The sequence below is a fragment of the Lepidochelys kempii genome, chromosome 4, assembly GCF_965140285.1.
Source record: "Lepidochelys kempii isolate rLepKem1 chromosome 4, rLepKem1.hap1, whole genome shotgun sequence".
Classification (NCBI taxonomy): Eukaryota; Metazoa; Chordata; order Testudines; family Cheloniidae; genus Lepidochelys; species Lepidochelys kempii.
This window is the reverse complement of record NC_136383.1, coordinates 140,319,021-140,341,361: the sequence shown is the minus strand read 5'-3', so window position 1 is coordinate 140,341,361 and position 22,341 is coordinate 140,319,021. Positions and strand designations below refer to the sequence as shown.

General features: G+C 58.3%; 2 long non-coding RNA genes across 2 annotated transcripts in view; both read right to left on the bottom strand.

Annotated features, from left to right (window-relative positions):
- LOC140910920 (uncharacterized) overlaps positions 1-5,049 on the bottom strand; it is a 28,200-nt gene extending 23,151 nt beyond the window's left edge. Inside the window, exon 1 of the long non-coding RNA XR_012158796.2 lies at positions 4,439-5,049. This is a non-coding gene — a long non-coding RNA (uncharacterized LOC140910920). The remainder of the gene's footprint in view (positions 1-4,438) is intronic.
- Positions 5,050-9,378: 4,329 nt separating this feature from the next.
- LOC140910919 (uncharacterized) lies at positions 9,379-20,299 on the bottom strand. Its single transcript, XR_012158795.2, has 2 exons — positions 19,861-20,299; positions 9,379-10,605 (listed from the first exon to the last, which is right to left on the bottom strand). It is a non-coding gene; the product is annotated as an uncharacterized LOC140910919 (long non-coding RNA).
- Positions 20,300-22,341: the final 2,042 nt, after the last annotated feature.

The following is a 22,341-nucleotide window of genomic DNA, read 5'->3' as shown; positions in this document are numbered from 1 at the left end:
TCACAGCTGCAGTGTAACTGCCCAGGGTCTTGCTCCTTCCGCACTGCCGCGCCTTGGGAGAGATACAAGCAGCAGCCTTGCAGACACAGAACCACTACGCAGCACTAGTTCATACTCCGTGGGTTTTCTTTGTCATCACAATGAGATGAACATCAGTTTCTACATAACGAATGTGTAAGGCCAGCGGTTCTCAAACGCGGTCACCAGGGGCTTTTCTTGCGGCTTCAGCCTCATGGACTGTTATGGGGGGCGGGGGCAAAATAGCAGCCCCTTCCTGTTGCTCCTGGATGCCTGGTCTTGGTGTCGATTGCTGGGGCCACCAGCACTGGTTGGGCCCTGCTCCCCCTGTGGAGATACCTGGGGCACAACGCTGGAGGACCAAGCAGCTGGTGAGTTTCCCACCTTCCCAAGGGCGGTGGGGTTCAGGCTTTGGGCTCCAGCCCTCCACTGCCTCCCCATACCCGCCTCCCCGGACCCCTTCCCCCCCCTCACCCCATCTAGGGCTTAATTTGTCCCCAGGCTTGTTGACAGGGCTGAGTAAGTCTGCTGTGAATAGTGATACTTCTATGTTTGTTAATATCACTTTTGCCAGCTAGCAATAAACAAATTACAATGATTTGGCCGTGTATATTTATTTGTTTTTCCTAAAGCTAAATTAAGTATTTTTGGAAAAAGCATGAGAGCAGCCACCAGCTTAAACAGTGAGAGATCAGCTTAAACCCTGAAACAGAAGCATTAACTATTATCGCTCTGCATATTCTTGTTATCAATATAAATGTCCAGTCCCTTTTTGTTGCTACATTTTTAGCCTCAACAGCATCCAGTAGCAGTGGGTTCCACAGGGTAATTATTCACCATGTGAAAATGTGTTTCCTTTGATCAGTTTTGAATTTCCAGCCTTTTCACTTCAATGAATGACCCTCTGTTTTTGTGTTATGAGACAGAGAACAGATGCTCCCAATCTACCTCCACTGGACCATACAGACTTTTATCTCCTCTCTTTCATCATCTTTCTCAGGTAAACAAGACCAGGCTCTTCAGTCTTTCCTCATGAGAGGTTTTGTTTTTTTTTTCCCCCAGCCCCTTGATTCTTGTATGAACTCCCCATCAGTGATCCCACTGATAGGAGTCCTGTCACTGGCTTGTTAGGTATCCTCAAGCAAGTCATGTCATCACTTTGTGCTTCGCTTTCCCACTCTGTTAAATGGGGATATCAATTCTGACCTACTCCGTGGGACGAGGTGTGAAGTTTTCTGAGTAGACAAGAGTGGACAGTTATTGGTCTGCGTGAAGTGGGCGACTTTTACTGTTAATATTGGCCCAGCTTTATTATTTTGTATAGTAATTAGCTGAATGTGCATCTAGACTCATTGATTTTAGGGCCAGAAGGGACCACTATGATCTAGTCTGACCTCCTGCATAACAAAGGCTAGCGGAGTACTTTCAAGGGCTCTGTTTTTCATTTCCAGTATCTGGCCTGTAGGCATCCGATACATGAGGAAGTATCATTTCTCCCCGTTCCTCTCTCTGTCTCTCACACACACACCCAGCTCCAGAACGGAGAATTGCTGTCTTGCCCTTCCTGAGGCTGCTGCATGGTAGGGTGTCTGCTACTCTACCCTTCCCCCAGGCTCCATATTTTGGGCAGCTGCTGCCTCCCACACAGCTCCAATACCAGCCTCTGCAGCAGCTGAGACCTGTGCTAAGCATGAATTTGACATGTTTTTGACATTTTCACAGCCACACCTTAAGTTCCCAAAGGCTGCAATGAAAATCACTAGGGTCTTCCCCACTTCTCTGCTGCCCCTTAGCAGAGCCCTGAGCAGCACCAGGTGTCCCGGAGGTGTCCAGATTCACACAGATAGCCCCACATCAGGTCATGCTGGGAAATTTTCTCTTCCTAAAAAGAAGAGCTAGAAACATAGGGCACCATTTTCAAAGGCACTGAGCACCCACCAATTCCACTGGAGCTCAGCGTCCTGGAAAAGTTGGGCTATTTTAAAAAAAGAATAAAAGCTTAGATTCTGCAGGAACTAAGGGTTCATGCCCCGGACTCACCAGTAAGGTAGCAGCATTTGAGTGCTGATAGAATTGTCTAAATGCCATAGAACCCCTTTCTACACAGACTCTGCTGTGGGCCATGTCTACGACCAATCCCACTGGCTTCAAAACCAGCGTTCCCTGTATCTCAGGTACCTAAATGATCCAGAATTCCTACTCATTTCCATTTACCCTTCTCTCATCACACCCTCGCCCCAGCACTTCTACAGCCAGGCTACCAAGAAACACACCATCAGACCTTAATACCCAGTAATCATAGAATCATAGAATATCAGGGTTGGAATGGACCCCAGAAGGTCATCTAGTCCAACCCCCTGCTCGAAGCAGGACCAATTCCCAGTTAAATCATCCCAGCCAGGGCTTTGTCAAGCCTGACCTTAAAAACCTCTAAGGAAGGAGATTCTACCACCTCCCTAGGTAACGCATTCCAGTGTTTCACCACCCTCTTAGTGAAAAGGTTTTTCCTAATATCCAATCTAAACCTCCCCCACAGCAACTTGAGACCATTACTCCTCGTTCTGTCCTCTGCTACCATTGAGAACAGTCTAGAGCCATCCTCTTTGGAACCCCCTTTCAGGTAGTTGAAAGCAGCTATCAAATCCCCCCTCATTCTTCTCTTCTGCAGGCTAAACAATCCCAGCTCCCTCAGCCTCTCCTCATAAGTCATGTGTTCCAGACCCCTAATCATTTTTGTTGCCCTTCGCTGGACTCTCTCCAATTTATCCACATCCTTCTTGTAGTGTGGGACCCAAAACTGGACACAGTACTCCAGATGAGGCCTCACCAATGTCGAATAGAGGGGAACGATCACGTCTCTCGATCTGCTCGCTATGCCCCTACTTATACATCCCAAAATGCCATTGGCCTTCTTGGCAACAAGGGCACAGTGCTGACTCATATCCAGCTTCTTGTCCACTGTCACCCCTAGGTCCTTTTCCGCAGAACTGCTGCCTAGCCATTCGGTCCCTAGTCTGTAGCTGTGCATTGGGTTCTTCCGTCCTAAGTGCAGGACCCTGCACTTATCCTTATTGAACCTCATCAGATTTCTTTTGGCCCAATCCTCCAATTTGTCTAGGTCCTTCTGTATCCTATCCCTCCCCTCTAGCGTATCTACCACTCCTCCCAGTTTAGTATCATCCGCAAATTTGCTGAGAGTGCAATCCACACCATCCTCCAGATCATTTATGAAGATATTGAACAAAACCGGCCCCAGGACCGACCCTTGGGGCACTCCACTTGATACCGGCTGCCAACTAGACATGGAGCCATTGATCACTACCCGTTGAGCCCGACAATCTAGCCAGCTTTCTACCCACCTTATAGTGCATTCATCCAGCCCATACTTCCTTAACTTGCTGACAAGAATACTGTTCGAGACCGTGTCAAAAGCTTTGCTAAAGTCAAGAAACAATACATCCACTGCTTTCCCTTCATCCACAGAACCAGTAATCTCATCATAAAAGGCGATTAGATTAGTCAGGCATGACCTTCCCTTGGTGAATCCATGCTGGCTGTTCCTGATCACTTTCCTCTCATACAAGTGCTTCAGGATTGATTTTTTGAGGACCTGCTCCATGATTTTTCCAGGGACTGAGGTGAGGCTGACTGGCCTGTAGTTCCCAGGATCCTCCTTCTTCCCTTTTTTAAAGATTGGCACTACATTAGCCTTTTTCCAGTCATCCGGGACTTCCCCGGTTCGCCACGAGTTTTCAAAGATAATGGCCAATGGCTCTGCAATCACAGCCGCCAATTCCTTCAGCACTCTCGGATGCAACTCGTCCGGCCCCATGGACTTGTGCACGTCCAGCTTTTCTAAATAGTCCCTAACCACCTCTATCTCCACAGAGGGCTGGCCATCTCTTCCCCATTTTGTGATGCCCAGCGCAGCAGTCTGGGAGCTGACCTTGTTAGTGAAAACAGAGGCAAAAAAAGCATTGAGTACATTAGCTTTTTCCACATCCTCTGTCACTAGGTTGCCTCCCTCATTCAGTAAGGGACCCACACATTCCTTGGCTTTCTTCTTGTTGCCAACATACCTGAAGAAACCCTTCTTGTTACTCTTGACATCTCTGGCTATATATATAGGGGGAGAGCTCACCACGCACCCCAGCTGCATTGCTCCTTCCCTGGCACACTAGTTATTGTCCCAGCCGCTCAACAGACATTTCCCTGGCAGGGCTATATTCATTGTGGGGAGAGAGGCTCCCAGCCAAGCCAGGCTCAGCACAGCTCCGGCTGAATCAATGAGTTCCAGCCCAGTGGCTGCCTGCAGAACCCACAAGGAGCAGGTAACGTACAGAGACAAGAGACCCACTAGAGACAGGGGAGATTAGCCAGCTAAAGAGCAGGGCTGGCGGTCACACTTCTGCATTCTTACCGGAGGCTGCAGCATGAACTTTGCTTTGCTTTTCCACTCTCCAGCTGCCTCTACCCGCTGAAAAACCTCCCCAGCAACCAGCCAGGGAACCCGCAGCAGACAGACCGACCCTGCCTTGGAGAGAGAGTTTCTCTGGGTGTCACAGGGGAAACTCCCCTCCCCACAGATGCCCAGGGAAGAAGGGGTGAGGAACGAACAAGGGTGGGAAGGAAGGAGGGGCGGGGGAGAGGAAGGGAAGAATTCAGCGGAGTAGGCGAGGAAGGGGAGAAGGAGAGGGAGGGGGAGCAGACGAGAGGAGTCGGGGCAGAGCAGGGGGGAGCTGAGGCAGGAAACAACTAGGGGGAAGCAGGGCGTGGGAGGGGAGCTGGGGGACTGGGACGAGGCAGGAAGGGGCTGGGGCAGGTGGGGGAAGTGGGGCAAGAGCAGGGCTAGGGGAGCAGGGGGACTGGGGTGGGGCAGGTGAGGCTGGGGCAGCGGGGATGGACTGGGGCAGGTGGCAGCCGCAAGGGGGCGTGGGGGCTGGGGTAGCTGGGGTGGACTGAAGGGGGCAGGAAGGGATCGGGGTAGATGGGGGGCAGCGTAGGAAGGGGCCAGGGGACCAGGACAGGTGAGGGGGGACGGGGAGGCGGGAATTGACTGCAGCAGGCGGGGGGGGGAAGGGAGGGCGGGGCCGGCAGGGAAGATGAGAGGGAAGGGCGGGGGTCGAGAAGAGACCGGGGCAGATGAGGGGGCGGGGTAGATGAGGGGGAAGGGGCGGGGGCGGGGCCGGCAGGGTACATGAGGGGGAAGGGGCGGGGCCGGCGCACTCAGCCCCGCAGCGCTGCCCAAAGCCCCCCGCGACCCGCTCTCCGGACACGCCCCCGCCCGCTCCCATTGGCCCGATCTCGTCTCCGCCTCCTCGCTCGCTCATTGGCCAGGGCGGTTCCGGGGCCTGTGAGGGCACTAGGCGGCCCCTCCTTACGGGGGGCGTGACCTAGGGGGAGGGGTCACCCAGTTGCGGGGCGACGGGTCACGAATGGACCAATGACAAGCCCATGGGGTGGGACTGTGAGTCTGGGACTGGCAGCCAGGACTCACCCCATGTGCTTCCCTAAGTCAGCCGTGTACTGCTGGGGGCCCCACTCCCTGGGGGCTGGGTCCCTCCCCACCCTCTGCCCATCCTCCCCTTCCTTCCTTCCCTCCCAATCTCACCCCCCTTCACCTAGCCCACCCCCTTGGGCCCACTGCCCATCCCCCCCCTTCCTTCCCAATTTCACCCCCCCCTTGGGCCCACTGCCCATCCCCCCCTTCCTTCCCAATCTCACCCCCCGCTTCACCTAGCCCACCCCCTTGGGCCCACTGCCCATCCCCCCCCTTCCTTCCCAATTTCACCCCCCCCTTGGGCCCACTGCCCATCCCCCCCTTCCTTCCCAATCTCACCCCCCGCTTCACCTAGCCCACCCCCTTGGGCCCACTGCCCATCCCCCCCCTTCCTTCCCAATTTCACCCCACCCTTGGGCCCACTGCCCATCCCCCCCTTCCTTCCCAATCTCACCCCCGCTTCACCTAGCCCACCCCCTTGGGCCCACTGCCCCTTCCCGTCCCCCTCTGCTGAATTCAGACTGAATGCTCGGCTGCGAACACTGTAACTGGGCACCAAGTGTGTCCGGAAAAGCCCAAGTCGTCCCTGCTGAGGTGTGTCCTCCGCCTGCATCGGCAGGTGCTTACCTCCATCCTCGGCACAGCTGTGCACACCTGCCTACACCTGCCTCTCCCTGGGTGCTCAGCCCCCGCCTCCGCACAGCTGAGGGCTCTGTTGTGTACTCTGCCAAATGTATGGAGGAAGGGGATTCCCCCCAACCCCAACATTCTCATGAACGAATTATCTGCCCATCCCCCAGACCCACAATTATCCCAGCTCAAACCTCCGATGTGCCCCACAAGCCCGCACCAGATCTGCTGCCTCCTACTCCTCAACATACGTCACTTCTTTCTCCCGCTCCCTAAAATCAGAGCTGTCCCCCCTCCTGTCAGTTCTGCCCCTGCTCCCTCCCCCAACATCAGCTCTAATCACACGGGTCCCTTCTGGCTTTACAATCGAGGAAAGACCCCCAGTTTTAGGGGGGTAAAAACTTTGAGAGACTCTGTCCCTTTAACATGCAGGAGACTACGAGTCCCAGTCCCCAGTGGGTGCCGGACATGATGGGACTGGTGGTCGCTGGGGGTCGGGGGGCTGCGGTGAATGGGGAAGGTGGTTCCCCTGAAGGGACCGAGCCTCCCTCTCTTACCTAGCTACAGCATCCATTGGATGGGGCTCACAAGCCCCTTCTCCCTGGGCCAGCGGCGCCTGCCCTTTTTCACCTGACTCATTTGTGCGGGTGCCTGTGGGTTCTTGTCATGAGGCTGACGAGCTGCTCAGTGCATCGGACAAGCTCGGCGTCCCGGGCTAGCTGAGCTTGGTGTAAGGAAGGGGATGAAGGTACTTCTGGGCCCGAGAGTGCTCCTCATCCACCTCCCTCCAGGACCAAGCTGACCAGCTCAGGGCCACCTGGAACCTCTCACAGGGACAGGTGTTCGGGGAAACACCTCCGGGGTTTCTCCACCATGAATGCAGCATGGGGTTCCTGAGCCTGTCCTTCGGGGCCTCAGTCTCGCGGGGTCAGACTCAGTCAATGGCACGTAGGCTCCCGGCAGCCTGCGTGTTGGCTCTAGAGAAGAACGCACTGCGCGTGAGCGTGTGTTGGAGTGCAGAGCCCACGTGCTGACATTCCGGTCCCTGCGACAGCGCCCGTCAGGGCCTTAGAGGGGTGACTCATGGCCATGGTGGAGCCGTCGGTCCACCCGCCGGAGTATCATGACCAGCAGTTGTAACGTGACAGGCCTCAACTCTGCTGCCAGCGGAGGGCGCCCCCAGATTTCGCTGGAGCCAGTTCGGGGAACTCCCTCCTTCGCTCTACTCTCGGGCCTGGTCCGCCCTGGGCAACGGACCTGAGCGAAAACTGCTGCTCCCCACCGCCAGGGAGGTGGGGTCCGACACCTCTTTTCCTCCGGGGCGGTTGAACTGGTGGCCGGTTTGGAATGAGAAACTTTCCAGACCTTTTCCCTGGGGTTGACCTGGTGGCTGGTCGGAGCCGGGTTGGATCCTGGCGGCCCGTTTGCACTCAAGAGAAAATGGCTGCTCCTTTTCACTGGGGGACCCAGGGGTGGGGGGCTGGGGGTACAGCACCCCCAGGTGTCACTGTGAGAAGGTGGCCGGGGCTGCTGTCAGAAGCACACAACATGCTTTGCAGCAGAGGCCCTGCCCAGTCTGTGCGGCAGCCCCCCTAGCGGGGGAGGAGGAACTTTTTTGGGGGGCGGTGGGTGAGGCTGTTGGCCCCAGATGCCAGTCGGGGGGCTCCACTCCCGGCCCCACCGCAGAGTATCTGCTGCAGGACCCGCCGCCCAGGCCTCAGGCTACGCTCCTGGCCCAGGGTCCCCCGGCTACCGCCTGGCCCTGCCACCCTCCCTCAGCTCCTGTGCCCAGGGTCCCCCGGCTGCCCGCTGGCCCCGCGCCCTGGGGGGCTCTGGTTCTGGCTCCACACTGGCAGCAAGAGGGCTAGGGAGAGCCTTGGGACCCGATTGTGTTCCACGGAGATGGGTGTTAAAAGACGGTGACCTATCCCAGGTCAGGGCTGACCCAGAAGGAGAGCAGCGCTCCATTTCTTTTGGTGGGAGAGAATCCTGGTTGCAGCCCTGAGCCTGCACTCGCCTGCCAGCCTGATGAGCTCCTACCAGGGGGATCGACCGGACCCTGGGGGATCTCAGAAGCTTGTTGGAGACAAGCCCTGAACAGAAGGGCGGGGTCCCAGCGAACATTTGCTGGACGAGCCTGCTTGGAGTGGTGGGATTGTTTTGGTTCCTGATTCCCTTTGGACGTTGGTGGGAAGTGGGCCTTGGCCCACCGCCACCTCACAGAGACATGCCGCTGGGTGAGTTGTGTCCTGGCAGGCCACAAGAAGGCACTACAAAAGGTCCCCCCCTGCTCTCCTGCTGGTAATAGCTCACCTTAAGTGATCACTTTCGTGACAGTGTGTATGATAACACCTATTGTTTCATGTTCTCTATGAATCTCCCCACTGTATTTTCCACTGAATGCATCCCATGAAGTGAGCTCTAGCTCACGAAAGCTTATGCTCAAAGAAATTTGTTAGTCTCTAAGGTGCCACAAGTCCTCCTTTTCTTTTTGGAGAATCCACCATGACCCTTGGTACATTGTTCCAATGGTTAATTACACTCCCCATTAAAAACATATGCCTTATTTCCAGTCTGAAACCTTCCCTCCGCCCCCATCTGGGTTGACAGCAGGGTTTGAACCCAGAACTTTCTTGTGCGAAACGTTCTGTTTGTAGAGCATCCTTTCATGGTTGGAGTGGCATAATATGACCCCTGTGTATGTGAAATTTAAAATAACCAAGCCTGCCGCTCAGGAAATGCTCCATTAATGAAGTACAATAACTCCTCACTTAAAGTCGTCCCGGTTAATGTTGTTTCGTTGTTACGTTGCTGATCCATTAGGGAACATGCTCGTTTAAGTTGCGCATTGCTCCCTTATAACGTGGTTTGGCAGCCACCTGCTTTATCCACTGCTTGCAGGAAGAGCAGCCCGGTGGAGCTAGCTTGGGGGGGGGGGTGTCTTAGAGCCATGGTGGGCCGGCAGCCCCCCATCAGCTCCCCGCTCCCCTAAGTTCCCTGTGCGGCAGCAGTTCAGCTGTCCCTCCCCCCACTGCCGTGTGATGCTCCTGCCCTCTGCCCTGGAGCTGCTCCCTGGAGCCTCCTGCTTGCTGTGCAGGAATGACGGCGGCTAATGTCAGGGTGTCCCCCTCCCCCCTGCTCCTGCCCCCCACTTACGCCATCTCCATAGAGCCGCCTAGAATTTACATTTGCAGATACTGTTGCAGTAGGAATGAACTTTTATGAAGTAGTGACATCTCCTCTGGATTTATTGTGTGTGAGAGAGAGAGATTCTTGACTCACAGGAACATGGGAACAGCCAGACTGGATCTGACAAGTGTTCCTCTAGCCCAGTATTCTTCCTTCGACAGGGGCCAACACTAGGTGCTTCAGAGGAAGGTGTAAGGACCCCATCGCTAGGCAGATATGGGAGAATCATAGAATATCAGGGTTGGAAGGGACCTCAGGAGGTCATCTAGTCCAACCCCCTGCTCAAAGCAGGACCTAATCCCCAACTAAATCATCCCAGCCAGGGTTTTGTCAAGCCTGACCTTAAAAACCTCTAAAGAAGGAGATTCCACCACTTCCCTAGGTAACCCATTCCAGTGCTTCAGCACCCTTCTAGTGAAAAAGTTTTTCCTAATATCTAACCTAAACCTCCCCCGCTGGGTGAATCTGCCACCATGAAGGTCTTGTCTTGATCTCTAATAATAGAAGATGGGTTTAAAGCCCTGAAAACGGTTTATCTCCCTTTCAATACTCTTTTTTTTAAGCATTATGTATTATAATCTTGGATATTCTTATTATCCATATGAACATCCAATCCCGCTTTGACTCTTCCTAAAGTCTCAACAACATCCTGTACCAAGGAGTTCCACAGGTTAATTTACAGCTGGAATGAAAAAGTAATCTATATTTTTCACAAAATTCTGCCAGGGGAGGATACACTTAGTTTCCAGCCCCTTAATTCCATCCTGTTTCAGGTGACACCAAATCTTACACGCTGTTATGCTATCAATAAAAAGTCGAAATGTTGCCAGAGGAAGTTGCGTTAATGGAATCACCTTGTCCCAGAGGTGCTGGCTCTTCCCTTGACAGTGGTCACAAAAAAGAGGTTTTTGTTTAAGTGAGTAAAGAAAATGAATAGATTTTTCCAGTCCCTTATTGTCCTTCTGCATAGCTCACACAGCCCAGGTTGAATATCAACAGCACGTCACTGCAAGGTCAGTTTCTGGTTCCCTGGTACTTGCAGGCTGTTTCATTACTGATGCTACAGCCAAGCAAAAAATTGGCGTTCTATCCCCAGATCTTCCATTGACTTGCTGTGGGACCTTGGGCAAGACACTCTGTGCATCTCTTTCACCCTTCCTCTGTCTTGTCTCTTCAGACCGTAAGCTCTTTGGATCAGGAACTCTCTCTGTGTTTGTACAGCACCGAGCACAATCGGGCTGGGACCTCAGTTAGGCTTGGAGATGCTACTGAAATACAAATAATAATGGAAAGAGATCAATTCACATTCTATTTTTAAACAGAGCCTGAAACTGGGGCCTAACCGGCTCTTAATCTCCCCATCAAAGGGAGGGAATCCAACGTTATGCACGCATTTGAAAAACCCTAACCTTTCCCATTGAAGCATCTGATTTATATCATAATCAGGAAAGGCAAAGAGTCCAATGTGTTTTCCCTTAACGATGTGTCCTAGGTCCTGTGACCTGGACCTATTGCAGGTAGGCACCAGTAGCAGAAAGGTCTGTTGGAAGAGCATTGAATGTCTGGCACAAACTTTTGTTGAATTTTATTTTCCAATATGATTTGACTCTCTGTCTAGGTTTTTCCGTGGCCCACGTCGTCGTGAAATCTTGGGGCTGTGGGGTCTGAAACTGGAGTTCCCAGGCTTTATCACCATATCTCAATTCACCTCCCCTCATATCGTCCCAACTCCAGCAATTGCTCACAGGGAAATCTTTAATATGGTTTTAGTTGTTGAGTAGGGTGTGATGATAAGCCTTCGCCAAAGGGAATTGTTAACAGCTTGTGGCCTATTCTGAAGAAGGTGGCAGCTATTAAACAACCACTGCTGCTTTTCATAAAGCTTGCCCAGTATAAAATACCCAGGGGTACAGAAATAGTCACTCTTCATATTGAAAAGTGTTGGAGAAAGGAGCCTTGGAAAAGGTCAGAGCTATTGTAAGGGCTGTAAATATTCCATTGCTCCTGTGTGTGCCATACGTGACCTGAGGATAATCCCAGGATTTAGGTTTTCCAGAGATGCTGCTCCCTCCAAAACAAATTCAATTAAACGAGGGGAAAAATGCCGCTGGGGGAGCTGCCAAGCCAGTGGTTCGTTCTGGCTGTTTCCTCCTCGGTGCTAAGCTCCTGTGGTAAATTGCTTCTGCATAGCTGAGAGAAATTGGTCAAAATAAATCAGCGAGGAGCACTAGCACATGTTCTGAAAAGAGAGCAGAATTTGCTAAACTAATCAGGATAATATCCAAATTGATGGGCTTGCCGATACCAACCACGTGTGCCTTCTGGGGAGTCTTGTGCATTGCAGCAATGTCTGCCAGGAGGCCTAACGCAAGAGGGACTGGTTAGGCTCTAAAATTGGACCACTGAGTTGCTTGTTTCATTAGAAAGCCGACTGAGCTAGTCATTGGAGAGTTGAACACTCTTTGGGATCCTTTTCAATTTAAGGCCAGAAGGACCCGATACGATCATCTAGTTTGACCTTCTGCACAGCACAGGCTGGAGAATCTTGCCCAACAATTTTGGCTTCAAGCCCATAGCTTCTGTTTGAGCTAGAGCATATCTTTTAAAGAGACATCTAGTTTTGATTTAAAGACTCCAAGTGGTGAAGAATCCATCACTTCCCTAGGTAAGGTGTTGTGATGATTGATTACCTTCACTGTTCACAATGAGTACCTTATTTCTAGTCTGAATGCGTCTAGCTTCACCTTCCAGCCATTGGATCTCATTCTGCCTTTTGCAGCTAGAATATAGAGCCATCTGCTGTCAGAAATCTCTTCTACATGTAAGTTCTTGGAGACTGTGATCAAGTCACCTGTTGACCTTCTCTTGGATAATAGTCTATCACAGTGAGGCATGTTTTCAAGACCTCTATAGCAGTTGGTATTGACTCTAGCCATTCTTGGGGTAACAGGAAAGTTACCAGTGCCTGGAATGGAGTGGTGTTCTTGCTACTTTATTTTAAACTCCAGGGGGTACCGAAGTATACTGGAGGGAGACGCTTTAGAAATGGAGACATTTATCCTTGTAAATACAAGCTGTGATTTATACTGTGGTAGTGCTTAGGAATCCCGATCATGGATCAGGGCCCCTTGTTCTAGGTGCTGCACAAACACAGAACAAGAAGAGGTTTCTTGTCCCAAGAAACTGACAGTCCCAGTATAAATATGTTATAGAGTCCAAGGCCAGAAGGAACTAATGTGATCATAGTGTCTGACATCCAGTATAACAGAGTCTAGGACTTCCCTGAATTGATAACAGAATCTCCGTATAATAAAAAAGTAAAGACCTGTATCTATGCCATGCCAAGAGTCCTCAACCATTCTGCTAACAGAGGTATCTCAACCAACCACCACACTGACATTACACCGAATCTGCACGCACCAGTTTCAGCGGTTCTAAGGAGTCAGTGCGATGAAGGGGACTGCTCAGAGTGGGGATTACTTAGTCCAGCTGCCACAGTTCTTCAAAGGTTGATTCACCACCTGTACAACCCAACACAAAGTTGCCAGCGCAACCCACCCATAACCCCCTATTCACAAATCAATACAACCAGCACACACAATAACAACACACACTCACGGCCTCTTACTGCAACGCTTACGCCTCAATGGCTCCTCCAGAACCTTCCCCCACCCCCTCCTTAACTGCCAGCCTGTGCCACTTGAAAAATAATGCCCTATTCCTCCAGAACCTTCCCCTGGTACCTGCCTAACTGCCGGCATGTGCCCCCATACAGAGAGCGCCCCACTCTTCCAGAACCTTCCCCCCAAACCACTAACTTCCAGCCTGTGCCCCATACAAACAGCACCCCGCTCCTCCGGAACCTTCCCCCGCCACCTCCCTAACTGCCAGCCTGTTCCCCCATATAGACAGCGCCCCGCTCCTCCCGAACCTTCCCCCACCCCCTCCCTAACTGCCAGCCTGTGCCCCCATACTGACAGCGCCCCGCTCCTCCCGAACCTTCCCCCGCCACCTCCCTAACTGCCAGCCTGTGCCCCCATACTGACAGCACCCCGCTCCTCCCAAACCTTCCCCCGCCACCTCCCTAACTGCCAGCCTGTGCCCCCATACTGACAGCACCCCACTCCTCCCAAACCTTCCCCCGTCCCCTCCCTAACTGCCAGCCTGTGCCCCCATATAGACAGCGCCCCACTGTTCCAGAACCTTACCCCTACCCTCTAACTGCCAGCGTGTGCCCCCATACTGACAGCACCCCGAACCTTCCCCCGCCCCTCCCAACTGACAGCCTGTGCCCCCATACAGACAGCGCCCCGCTCCACCCAAACCTTTCCCCACCCCCTCCCTAACTGCCAGCTTGTGCCCCCATACAGACAGCGCCCCGCTCCTCCCAAACCTTCCCCCGCCCCCTCCCTAACTGCCAGCCTGTGCCCCCATACAGACAGCGCCCCGCTCCTCCCAAACCTTCCCCCGCCCCCTCCCTAACTGCCAGCCTGTGCCCCCAATACAGAGAGCGCCCCGCTCCTCCCGAACCTTTCCCCGCCACCTCCCTGCCAGCCTGTGCCCCCATACAGACAGCGCACTGCTCCTCCTGAACCTTCCCCCGCCACCTCCCTAACTGGCAGCCTGTGCCCCCATACAGACAGCGCCCCGCTCCTCCCGAACCTTCCCCCGCCCCCTCCCTAACTGCCAGCCTGTGCCCCCATATAGACAGCGCCCCACTGTTCCAGAACCTTCCGCCAGTACCTCCCGAACTGCCAGCCTGTGCCCCCATGCAGACAGCACCTCGCTCCTCCCAAACCTTCCCCTGCCCCCTCCCTAACTGCCAGCGTGTGCCCCCATACAGACAGCGCCCTGCTCCTCCTGAACCTTCCCCCGCCACCTCCCTAACTGCCATCCTGTGCCCCCATACAGACAGCACCTCGCTCCTCCTGAACCTTCCCCCGCCCCCTCCCTAACTGCCAGCCTATGCCCCCATACAGACAGCACCCCGCTCCTCCCAAACCTTCCCCTGCCCCCTCCCTAACTGCCAGCCTGTGCCCCCATACAGACAGCACCCCGCTCCTCCCAAACCTTCCTCCGCCCCCTCCCTAACTGCCAGCCTGTGCCCCCATACAGACAGCACCCCGCTCCTCCCGAACCTTCCCCCGCCACCTCCCTAACTGCCATCCTGTGCCCCCATACAGACAGCACCCCGCTCCTCCCGAACCTTCCCCCGCCACCTCCCTAACTGCCAGCCTGTGCCCCCATACAGACAGCGCCCCGCTCCTCCCAAACCTTCCCCCGCCACCTCCCTAACTGCCAGCGTGTGCCCCCATACAGACAGCACCCCGAACCTTCCCCCGCCCCGCCCAACTGCCAGCGTGTGCCCCCATACAGACAGCGCCCCGAACCTTCCCCCGCCCCTCCCAACTGACAGCCTGTGCCCCCATACAGACAGCGCCCGCCTCCTCCTGAACCTTCCCCCGCCACCTCCCTAACTGCCAGCCTGTGCCCCCAATACAGACAGCGCCCCGCTCCTCCCGAACCTTCCCCCGCCACCTCCCTGCCAGCCTGTGCCCCCATACAGACAGCGCCCCGCTCCTCCCGAACCTTCCCCCGCCCCCTCCCTAACTGCCAGCCTGTGCCCCCATATAGACAGCGCCCCACTGTTCCAGAACCTTCCGCCAGTACCTCCCGAACTGCCAGCCTGTGCCCCCATGCAGACAGCACCTCGCTCCTCCCAAACCTTCCCCCGCCCCCTCCCTAACTGCCAGCGTGTGCCCCCATACAGACAGCGCCCTGCTCCTCCCGAACCTTCCCCCGCCCCCTCCCTAACTGCCAGCCTGTGCCCCCATACAGACAGCGCCCCGCTCCTCCTGAACCTTCCCCCGCCCCCTCCCTAACTGCCAGCCTGTGCCCCCATACAGACAGCGCCCCGCTCCTCCCGAACCTTCCCCCGCCCCCTCCCTAACTGCCAGCCTGTGCCCCCATACAGACAGCGCCCCGCTCCTCCCGAACCTTCCCCCGCCACCTCCCTAACTGCCATCCTGTGCCCCCATACAGACAGCGCCCCGCTCCTCCCGAACCTTCCCCCGCCCCCTCCCTAACTGCCAGCCTGTGCCCCCATACAGACAGCACCCCGCTCCTCCAGAACCTTCCCCCGCCACCTCCCTAACTGCCAGCCTGTGCCCCCATACAGACAGCGCCCCGCTCCTCCCAAACCTTCCCCCACCCCCACCCTAACTGCCAGCCTGTACCCCCATACAGACAGCGCCCCGCTCCTCCCAAACCTTCCCCCACCCCCTCCCTAACTGCCAGCCTGTGCCCCCATACAGACAGCGCCCCGCTCCTCCAGAACCTTCCCCCGCCACCTCCCTAACTGCCAGGCTGTGCCCCCATACAGACAGCGCCCCGCTCCTCCCAAACCTTCCCCCGGTACCTCCCTAACTGCCAGCCTGTGCCCCCATACAGACAGCACCCCGCTCCTCCCAAACCTTCCCCCGCCACCTCCCTAACTGCCAGCCTGTGCCCCCATACAGACAGCGCCCCGCTCCTCCCAAACCTTTCCCCGCCACCTCCCTAACTGCCAGCGTGTGCCCCCATACAGACAGCACCCCGAACCTTCCCCCGCCCCGCCCAACTGCCAGCGTGTGCCCCCATACAGACAGCGCCCCGAACCTTCCCCCGCCCCTCCCAACTGACAGCCTGTGCCCCCATACAGACAGCGCCCGCCTCCTCCTGAACCTTCCCCCGCCCCCTCCCTAACTGCCAGCCTGTGCCCCCAATACAGACAGCGCCCCGCTCCTCCCGAACCTTCCCCCGCCACCTCCCTAACTGCCAGCCTGTGCCCCCAATACAGACAGCGCCCCGCTCCTCCCAAACCTTCCCCCGCCACCTCCCTAACTGGCAGCCTGTGCCCCCATACAGACAGCGCCCCGCTCCTCCCGAACCTTCCCCCGCCCCCTCCCTAACTGCCAGCCTGTGCCCCCAATACAGACAGCGCCCCGCTCCTCCCGAACCTTCCCCCGCCACCTCCCTAACTGCCAGCCTGTGCCCCCATATAGACAGCGCCCCACTGTTCCAGAACCTTCCGCCAGTACCTCCCGAACTGCCAGCCTGTGCCCCCATACAGACAGCGCCCCGCTCCTCCCAAACCTTTCCCCGCCACCTCCCTAACTGCCAGCCTGTGCCCCCATGCAGACAGCACCCCGCTCCTCCCAAACCTTCCCCCGCCACCTCCCTAACTGCCAGCCTGTGCCCCCATACAGACAGCGCCCCGCTCCTCCCAAACCTTTCCCCGCCACCTCCCTAACTGCCAGCGTGTGCCCCCATACAGACAGCGCCCCACTCCTCCCAAACCTTCCCCCGCCCCCTCCCTAACTGCCAGCCTGTGCCCCCATACAGACAGCGCCCCACTCCTCCCAAACCTTCCCCCGCCCCCTCCCTAACTGCCAGCCTGTGCCCCCATGCAGACAGCGCCCCGCTCCTCCCGAACCTTCCCCCGCCACCCCCCTGCCAGCCTGTGCCCCCATACAGACAGCGCCCCGCTCCTCCCAAACCTTCCCCCGCCCCCTCCCTAACTGCCAGCCTGTGCCCCCATACAGACAGCGCCCCACTCCTCCCAAACCTTCCCCCGCCCCCTCCCTAACTGCCAGCCTGTGCCCCCATACAGACAGCGCCCCGCTCCTCCCAAACCTTCCCCCGCCACCTCCCTAGCTGCTAGCCTGTGCCCCCATACAGACAGCGCCCCGCTCCTCCCAAACCTTTCCCCGCCACCTCCCTAACTGCCAGCGTGTGCCCCCATACAGACAGCACCCCGAACCTTCCCCCGCCCCGCCCAACTGCCAGCGTGTGCCCCCATACAGACAGCGCCCCGAACCTTCCCCCGCCCCTCCCAACTGACAGCCTGTGCCCCCATACAGACAGCGCCCGCCTCCTCCTGAACCTTCCCCCGCCACCTCCCTAACTGCCAGCCTGTGCCCCCAATACAGACAGCGCCCCGCTCCTCCCAAACCTTCCCCCGCCACCTCCCTGCCAGCCTGTGCCCCCATACAGACAGCGCCCCGCTCCTCCCGAACCTTCCCCCGCCCCCTCCCTAACTGCCAGCCTGTGCCCCCATATAGACAGCGCCCCGCTCCTCCCAAACCTTCCCCCGCCCCCTCCCTAACTGCCAGCCTGTGCCCCCATACAGACAGCGCCCCGCTCCTCCCGAACCTTCCCCCGCCCCCTCCCTAACTGCCATCCTGTGCCCCCATACAGACAGCACCCCGCTCCTCCCGAACCTTCCCCCGCCCCCTCCCTAACTGCCAGCCTGTGCCCCCATACAGACAGCGCCCCGCTCCTCCCAAACCTTCCCCCGCCACCTCCCTAACTGCCAGCCTGTGCCCCCATACAGACAGCGCCCCGCTCCTCCCAAACCTTCCCCCGCCACCTCCCTAACTGCCAGCGTGTGCCCCCATACAGACAGCACCCCGAACCTTCCCCCGCCCCGCCCAACTGCCAGCGTGTGCCCCCATACAGACAGCGCCCCGAACCTTCCCCCGCCCCTCCCAACTGACAGCCTGTGCCCCCATACAGACAGCGCCCGCCTCCTCCTGAACCTTCCCCCGCCACCTCCCTAACTGCCAGCCTGTGCCCCCAATACAGACAGCGCCCCGCTCCTCCCGAACCTTCCCCCGCCACCTCCCTGCCAGCCTGTGCCCCCATACAGACAGCGCCCCGCTCCTCCCAAACCTTTCCCCGCCACCTCCCTAACTGCCAGCGTGTGCCCCCATACAGACAGCACCCCGAACCTTCCCCCGTCCCGCCCAACTGCCAGCGTGTGCCCCCATACAGACAGCGCCCCGAACCTTCCCCCGCCCCTCCCAACTGACAGCCTGTGCCCCCAATACAGACAGCGCCCCGCTCCTCCCGAACCTTCCCCCGCCACCTCCCTAACTGCCAGCCTGTGCCCCCAATACAGACAGCGCCCCGCTCCTCCCGAACCTTCCCCCGCCACCCCCCTGCCAGCCTGTGCCCCCATATAGACAGCGCCCCGCTCCTCCCGAACCTTCCCCCGCCCCCTCCCTAACTGCCAGCCTGTGCCCCCATACAGACAGCGCCCCGCTCCTCCCGAACCTTCCCCCGCCTCCTCCCTAACTGCCAGCCTGTGCCCCCATACAGACAGCACCCCGCTCCTCCCAAACCTTCCCCCGCCACCTCCCTAACTGCCAGCCTGTGCCCCCATACAGACAGCACCCCGCTCCTCCCAAACCTTCCCCCGCCACCTCCCTAACTGCCAGCCTGTGCCCCCATACAGACAGCGCCCCGCTCCTCCCAAACCTTCCCCCGCCCCCTCCCTAACTGCCAGCCTGTGCCCCCATGCAGACAGCACCCCGCTCCTCCCAAACCTTCCCCCGCCCCCTCCCTAACTGCCAGCCTGTGCCCCCATGCAGACAGCACCCCGCTCCTCCCAAACCTTCCCCCGCCACCTCCCTAACTGCCAGCCTGTGCCCCCATACAGACAGCGCCCCGCTCCTCCCGAACCTTCCTCCGCCCCCTCCCTAACTGCCAGCCTGTGCCCCCATACAGACAGCGCCCCGCTCCTCCCGAACCTTCCCCCGCCTCCTCCCTAACTGCCAGCCTGTGCCCCCATACAGACAGCACCCCGCTCCTCCCAAACCTTCCCCCGCCACCTCCCTAACTGCCAGCCTGTGCCCCCATACAGACAGCGCCCCGCTCCTCCCGAACCTTCCCCCGCCTCCTCCCTAACTGCCAGCCTGTGCCCCCATACAGACAGCACCCCGCTCCTCCCAAACCTTCCCCCGCCACCTCCCTAACTGCCAGCCTGTGCCCCCATACAGACAGCACCCCGCTCCTCCCAAACCTTCCCCCGCCACCTCCCTAACTGCCAGCCTGTGCCCCCATACAGACAGCGCCCCGCTCCTCCCAAACCTTCCCCCGCCACCTCCCTAACTGCCAGCCTGTGCCCCCATACAGACAGCGCCCCGCTCCTCCCGAACCTTCCCCCGCCACCTCCCTAACTGCCAGCCTGTGCCCCCATACAGACAGCGCCCCGCTCCTCCCGAACCTTCCTCCGCCCCCTCCCTAACTGCCAGCCTGTGCCCCCATACAGACAGCACCCCGCTCCTCCCGAACCTTCCCCCGCCCCCTCCCTAACTGCCAGCCTGTGCCCCCATACAGACAGCGCCCCGCTCCTCCTGAACCTTCCCCCGCCCCCTCCCTAACTGCCAGCCTGTGCCCCCATACAGACAGCACCCCGCTCCTCCCGAACCTTCCCCCGCCACCTCCCTAACTGCCAGCCTGTGCCCCCATACAGACAGCGCCCCGCTCCTCCCAAACCTTCCCCCGCCCCCTCCCTAACTGCCAGCCTGTGCCCCCATACAGACAGCGCCCCGCTCCTCCCGAACCTTCCCCCGCCACCCCCCTGCCAGCCTGTGCCCCCATACAGACTGGTGGCCACTGGGGGTCGGGGGGCAGAGTACCCGGGCTGCGGTGAACGGGGAAGGTGGTTCTCCCGAAGGGCTCGATCCTGCCTCTCTTACCCAGCTACAGCATCCACAGGGCGGGGCTCACAAGCCGCTTCTCCCGGGGCCAGCGGCGGCTGCCCTTTTTCCCCTGGCTCATTTGTGCGGGTTCCTGCGGGTTCTTGTCATGATGCTGTCGAGCTGGTCAGTGCAGGGACAGGCTCGGCGTCCCGGGCATGCTGAGCTTGGTGTGAGGAAGGGGATGGAGCTACTTCTGGGCCCGAGAGTGCTCCTCGTCCACCTCCCCTTCCCCCCCCTTCCTCACTCCTTCACCGAGCTGACCAGCTAAGGGCCACCTGGAACCTCCCGCAGGGACAGGTGGTCGGGGAAACACCTCCGGGGTTTCTCCACCATGGATGCAGCGTGGGGTTGCTGGGCCTGTCGTGCGGGGCCTCGGTCTCGTGGGGTCAGACTCAGTCAATGGCACGTAGGCTCCCGGCGGCCTGCGTGTTGGCTCTCGAGGGTAACGCACTGCGCGTGCGCGTGTGTTCGAGTGCAGAGCCCACGTGCTGACATTCCGGTCCCTGCGGTGTAATCCTCACTACTGCGCCCGTCAGGGCCTTAGAGGGGTGACTCATGGCCATGGTGGAGCCGTCGGTCCACCCGCCGGAGTATCATGACCAGCAGTTGTAAAGTGAAGGGCCTCAACTGTGCTGCCAGCGGAGGGCGCCCCCAGATTTCGCTGGAGCCAGTTAGGGGGACTCCCTCCTTCGCTCTACCCTCGGGCCTGGTCCGCCCTGGGCAACGGACCTGAGCGAAACTGCTGCTCCCCACCGCCAGGGAGGTGGGGTCCGACAGCTCTTTTCCTCGGCGGGGGTTGACCTGGTGGCCGGTTTGCAATGAGAAACTTTTTCCAGGCTTTTTCCCTGGGGTTGACCTGGTGGCCGGTTTGCAATGAGAAACTTTTTCCAGGCTTTTTCCCTGGGGTTGACCTGGTGGCCGGTTTGCAATGAGAAACTTTTTCCAGGCTTTTTCCCTGGGGTTGACCTGGTGGCCGGTTTGCAATGAGAAACTTTTTCCAGGCTTTTTCCCTGGGGTTGACCTGGTGGCCGGTTTGCAATGAGAAACTTTTTCCAGGCTTTTTCCCTGGGGTTGACCTGGTGGCCGGTTTGCAATGAGAAACTTTCCAGACCTTTTCCCTGGGACTTTTCCTTGGGGTTGACCTGGTGGCCGGTCGGAGCCGGGCTGGATCCTGGGGGCTGGTTTGCACTCAAGAGAAAATGGCTGCCGCTTTTCACTGGGGGACCCAGGGGTGGGGTACTGGGGGTGCAGCACCCGCAGGTGTCACTGTGGGAAGGTGGCTGGAGCTGCTGTCAGAAGCATACAACATGCTTTGCAGCAGAGGCCCCCCCAGTCTGTGCGGCGGCCCCCCCTAGCGGGGGAGGGGGAACATTTTTGTGGGGGCGAGGGGCGGTTCAGGCTTTTGGCCCCGGCAGCCAGTCGGGGGGCTCCGCCGCTGAGTATCGGCTGCAGGACCCGCCGCCCGGGGCTCAGGCTCCGCTCCCAGCCCCAGGTGCCCCGGCTGCCGCCTGGCCCCGCCGCCCTCTCTACGCTCCCTCGCCCAGGGTCCCCCGGCTGCCCGCTGGCTCCGCGCCCTGGGGGGCTCCGGCTCCGCTCCCGGCCCCTCACCCCACGGCTGCCGCCGGCGCCCTCTGCCCCGGGGCTCCGCTCCTGTGGTCCCCTAGCTCCGCTTCTGGCCCTGCCGCTGATTATCGGCTGCAGGACCCGCCGCCCGGGGCTCAGGCTCCGCTCCCAGCCCCAGGTCCCCCGGCTGCCGCCTGGCTCTGCCGCCCTCCCTCAGCTCCCGCGCCCAGGGTCCCCCGGCTGCCCGCTGGCCCCGCGCCCTGGGGGGCTCTGGTTCTGGCTCCACACTGGCAGCGAGAGGGCTAGGGAGAGCCTTGGGACCCGATTATGTTCCACGGAGATGGGTGTTAAAAGACGGTGACCTATCCCAGGTCAGGGCTGACCCAGAAGGAGAGCAGCGCTCCATTTCTTTTGGTGGGAGAGAATCCTGGTTGCAGCCCTGAGCCTGCACTCGCCTGCCAGCCTGATGAGCTCCTACCAGGGGGATCAACCGGACCCTGGAGACAAGCCCTGAACAGAAGGGCGGGGTCCCAGCGAACATTCGCTGGACGAGCCTGCTTGGAGCGGTGGGATTGTTTTGGTTCCTGATTCCCTTTGGACGTTGGTGGGAAGTGGGCCTTGGCCCACTGCCACCTCACACCTCGCAGAGACATGCCGCTGGGTGAGTTGTGCCCTGGCAGGCCACAAGAAGGCACTGCCTGGGTAAGGCGGGTACTCACCAAAATACCTGTGAGTCCCCGAAACGCCGGTTGAGGCAAAGGAGGAGGTAGGAAGGTGCCTGGCTCAGCACTGAGCTGTCTAATCTCTGCCTAACCCCTCTTCTTCTCAGTCAGCATGGAGGTGTCTGAGAGATGCACCTATTGATGCTGAATTCTAGGTATCCAAGTGGCTCTCCCCCACTTCCCTCCCCGGCAA